Source organism: Triticum aestivum, chromosome 2B (assembly GCF_018294505.1).
Source record: "Triticum aestivum cultivar Chinese Spring chromosome 2B, IWGSC CS RefSeq v2.1, whole genome shotgun sequence".
Lineage (NCBI taxonomy): Eukaryota > Viridiplantae > Streptophyta > Magnoliopsida > Poales > Poaceae > Triticum > Triticum aestivum.
This window is the reverse complement of record NC_057798.1, coordinates 40,090,276-40,095,548: the sequence shown is the minus strand read 5'-3', so window position 1 is coordinate 40,095,548 and position 5,273 is coordinate 40,090,276. Positions and strand designations below refer to the sequence as shown.

General features: G+C 44.9%; 1 pseudogene; it reads right to left on the bottom strand.

Moving 5' to 3' along the window:
- Nucleotides 1–3,090: 3,090 nt before the first annotated feature.
- LOC123038898 (cytosolic sulfotransferase 11-like) lies at nucleotides 3,091–4,074 on the bottom strand (annotated as a pseudogene).
- Between the last annotated feature and the right edge of the window lie 1,199 nt (nucleotides 4,075–5,273).

Sequence of the window (5,273 nt, the reverse complement as noted above, 5' to 3'; positions counted from 1 at the left end):
TTTGCTACAAATACGATGTCAACTACATGATCATGCAAAGCAATATGACAGTGATGAAGCGTGTCATAATAAACGGAATGCTGAAAAGTTGCATGGCAATATATCTCGGAATGGCTATGGAAATGCCATAATAGGTAGGTATGGTGGCTGTTTTGAGGAAGGTAATGGTGGGTGCATGGTACCGGTGAAAGTTGTGCGGCACAAGAGAGGCAAACAATGGTGGAAGGTTGAGAGTGCGTATAATCCATGGACTCAACATTAGTCATAAAGAACTCACATACTTGTTGCAAAAATCTACAAGTCATCAAAATAAAGTACTACACGCTTGCTCCTAGGGGAAGGGTTGGTAGGAGTTAACCATCGCGCGATCCTGACCTCCACTCATAAGGAAGACAATCAATAAATAAATCATGCTCCAACTTCATCACATAACGCTTCACCATACGTGCATGCTACGGGAATCACAAACATTAACACAAGTATCTCTCAAATTCACAATTACTCCACTAGCATGACTCTGGTATCACCATCTTCATATCTCAAAATAATCATAAAGAATCACACTTCTCATAGTATTCAATGCACTTCATATGAAAGTTTTTATTATATCGATCTTGGATGCCGATCATATTAGGACTAATTTTATAAACCAAGCAAATTACCATGCTATTCTAAAAGACTCTCAAAATAATATAAGTGAACCATGAGAGTTCAACAATTTCTATAAAATAAAGCCACTGCCGTGCTCTAAAAACATATAAGTGAAGCATGAGAGCAATATTGCCTTGCTAAAAAAATATATAAGTGAAGCACATAGAGTATTCTAATAAGTCACGATTCATGCATGTCTCTCCCAAAAGGTGTGTACAGCAAGGATGATTGTGGTAAACTAAAAGGCAAAGACTCAATTCATACAAGACGCTCCAAGCAAAACACATATCATGTGGTGAATAAAAATATAGCCTCAAGTGAAGTTACCGATACACGAAGACGAAAGAGGGGATGCCTTCCGAGGCATCCCCAAGCTTAGGCTTTTGGTTGTCCTTGAATATTACCTTGGGGTACCTTGGGCATCCCCAAGCTTTGGCTCTTGCCACTCCTTATTCCATAGTCCATCAAATCCTTACCCAAAACTTGAAAACTTCACAACACAAAACTCGACAGAAAATCTCATGAGCTCCGTTAGTATAAGAAAATAAATCACCACTTTAAGGTACTATTGCAAACTCATTCTTTATTTATATTTGTGTAATATATACTGTATTCCAACTTCTGCATGGTTCATACCACCCGATACTACCCATAGATTCATCAAAATAAGCAAACAACAAGCAACAAACAGAATCTGTCAAAAACAGAATAGTCTGTAGTAATCTGTATCTCTAGAATACTTCTGTAGCTCCAAAAATCCATCCAAATTAACCTGATAAATTTGTGTACCAATCCAGATTTGTGTACCAATCTATCTTCTTCCTACCTCTTGAGCTTGCGTTGGTTTTCCCTTAAAGAGGAAAGGGTGATGCAACAAAGTAGCGTAAGTATTTCCCTCAGTTTTGAGAACCAAGGTATCAATCCAGTAGGAGACAACGCACAGGTCACCGAATACCTGCAAGAACAATCAACAGTTTGCACCCAACGCGCTAAAGGGGTTGTCAATCCCTTCACAGTCACGTGTAAAAGTGAGATCTGATAGAGATAGATAAACGGTATAGTAATTTTTTTTTGGTATTTTTGGTTTATAGATCGAAAAGTAAAAGATTGCAAAATAGTAGATCGGAAATTCGTAAGATGTAAAAGAGATTTAATATAATCGAAAAGAGACCCCGGGGCCATAGGTTTCACTAGTGGCTTCTCTCAAGATAGCAAATATTACGGTGGGTGAACAAATTACTGCCGAGCAGTTGATAGAAAAGCGCATAGTTATGACGATATCTATGGCAATGATCATGAACATACACATCACGTCCGTGTTAAGTAGACTAAAACGATTCTGCATCTACTACTATTACTCCACACATCAACCGCTATGCAGCATGCATCTAGAGTATTAAGTTCATAAAGAATGGAGTAACACATTAAGTAAGATGACATGATGTAGAGGAATTAACTCAAGCAATATGATGAAACCCCATCTTTTTATCCTCGATGGCAGCAATACAATACGTGCCTTGCTGCCCCTACTGTCACTGGGAAAGGACACCGGAAGATTGAACCCAAAGTTAAGCACTTCTCCCATTGCAAGAAAGATCAATCTAGTAGGCCAAACTAAACCGATAATTTGAAGAGACTTGCAAAGATATCAAATCAGGCATATAAAAATTCAGAGAAGAACCAAATAATATTCATAGATAATCTGATCATAAATCCACAATTAATCGGATCTCGGGAAAAATACCGCAAAAGAATATTACATCGAATAGATCTCCAAGAACATCGAGGAGAACATGGTATTGCGAATCAAAGAGAGAGATAAAGCCATGTAGCTAATAACTATGGACCCAAAGGTCTATGGTAAACTACTCACGCTTCATCGGAGAAGTATTGGTGTTGAAGCCCTCCGTGATCGAATCCCCCTCCGACAGGACACCGGAAAAGGTTTCTAGATGGAATCTCATGGGTACAGAAGGTTGCAGCGGTGGAAAAGTGGTTTCGTGGCTCTCCTGGATGTTTTCAGGGTATTAGAGTATATATAGGCGAATGAACTAGGTCAGGGGAGCTACGAGCGGCCCACGAGGTAGGGGGCGCGCCCTACACCCCTGGACGCGCCCTCCTGCCTCGTGGCCACCTTGTTGCGTCTCCGACTTCATCTCCAAGTCTTCTGGTTTTCTTTCGGTCCAAGAAAGATCATCACGAAGATTTCATTCCGTTTAGACTCCGTTTGGTATTCATTTTTCGCAAAACTCTAAAATAGGGAAAAAAACAGAAACTGGCACTAGACCCTCGGTTAATAGGTTAGTCCCAAATATAATATAAAATAGCATATAAATGCCTATTAAACATCCAAAACAGATAATATAATAACATGGAACAATAAAAGAAAATAGATATATTGGAGACGTATCAGCAAGCTTTGTGTATTCGAGAGAACTGCTATTCCTCCTTAGTGATTACGGAAGTACAAGAATTGCGGTTCATCCAGTCGCCGGCCACACCCTTCCTGAACAACGCCTCGCGCGGGACCGGGAGCAGGGGATCCAACTAGCCTGTCGAGTTAGCTTCCAAGGGCTTCAGGTGCCCGAAGCTGCAGAGCTTGATGATGTCCTGGACGACATCGGCGTCCTCGTCCTCGTCGGAAAATGGCAGCCTGACGAACTGCGCTAGTTCCCTGACATTCTGGGCGGGGTCGCGTAGCAGCTCCTCGTACCACAGGAACAACACGACGTCCGGCCTCGCCATGCTGGCATGCCAGTAGCTGAGGTTATGGTCGCAGACGGATCCATACGGCAGCGCACCGCTTCAGAAGGAGTCGAGGACGTCGGCCAGCGCTAGGTCGGGCTGCAGCCGCCGCATGAAGTGCCACGTCGAGACGACCATGTCCTTGGGCTCCTTGCACACATAGACGACCTTGCACCCGCCGGCCCCCGGCATTATCATGTCGATCGGCATGTGCGTGTTCATGAGGCGCGGGGATGGCAGCGCCTCGAGCTTGACGGCCTCCGCGCGGCTCCGAAAGAGGTTCTCCAAGAAAGGCGTGCATTGGTGCGGGTTGAGGCGTAGCAGCGGGTGCCCGGCATCGACGGCCTGGTAAGCGCGGCGGGCCATGGTGGCGAACGCCAGGGAGTTAAGCCACGTGGTGCCAGACTTGGGAAAGATTGCAAAGATGACGTCGTCGGTGCACGGCTCAAAGCGACGCTGCAGGGCGACAGCCGCGACGGTGTAGAAATCCGGCAGCCAGAAGCCCTGGTAGCAACGGAGGTTCATCAGGCCATTGAACACGGACGGGCTCGGAAGGGCGGCGTGCTCTGCTGGGAGATGCTCCACCACAGAGGAGACCAAGCCTGGGTTGATCTCGACGTCCGCGAAAGGGATGGGGCCGACTGGAGTACCAGCTGGTGCCTTAGTCTTGGTTGCCATTGATTATTTTTGAAAAGGAAGATATATCCCCGGTCTCTGTATATGGACGATGCATGCAGCCAGCATATCATCTTCATATTTACGAAGTCATCGTAGGCGCCTCGTCGTCGACGGGAACGTCGCTTCCCACTGAAAGCGCATCATCGAAAATCCTGAAACAAATCCAGAAATAATGCAAGCACCAGGAATTGAACCCTGGTGGGCTGGGGCCTGGGATCAATGTCCCTCTAATCATCCAACCACTTGTTGGTTTGCGTATTGTACAAAGTAGAAGATCTTGTTTGCTTTCCCTAATTCCGTTGCATTGGTAGGTGGTATAATGCCGGTTTAGTTGTATCGTTCTTTCTTCCTCAAGAAGAAAAAGGCAATCTCGCCAGTGCCCGTCGCCAAGGGCTTCCTTTACCATCGTCCTCTGGCGCGTGTGGATAGTTTTAAACCAAATTAGCTTAGCTTTTCGGTTTTTCATTCCTTTGCTTCGGCGGCGGCAATGGTGACGCTAAATAAAGTTTTTTCAAATCCTACTCCAAAGAGGCGGAGGTCATATGGTTTGGTATGGATTTGGAATCCAGTCTTTTCAAGGAAGGATGGTGGGATGGCGGCAACATCCGCATGATGAATCTGGGTCCTCGGGCTCTGCCATTGCAACAACGTTTGCTCCAGTACCAGCGTGGAGCATGAGAGGTAGTTCAAGACCGGATGCAGATTATGGTCTGCATTAGCGGCATCTAGAAGATGGTGGATCGTGTGCTAGTTGGTGGTACTCTGATGGCAGGTATGGTTTCCTACTCCGATGTCTTAGTCATGTGGGGTGCCAGATCTGTAGTTCAATGGCGTGTTCAGGTTGTTGCCTTGGTCTGATTCTTCAACGGTAATGGTGGATTCGCCTTTACGAGCCACCTTGGAGGTCTGCAAAGTTGCATATGAGCGATGGAGCCGCATCGAACTTGGGTGTTTAGGTGATCCATCATTTTTTTCATTGGTGGTTGTTGTGGTGGTGCCAGGGCCAGGTGATGGGTGTTGATGTCAGGCTCAGTGGTTTCTTCGGGCTTGTTTGTCTTTTTACATCTTGGCTGGTGTTTTTTTGTGTAAAGGCTAGCGCTCTACTTTCAATTTTGCAATGTTGATATATACGTGGCTTGTATTATAATCTTTATGATATAAATGAGACACGTATTATATTAGGCAAATAAAATAATAAT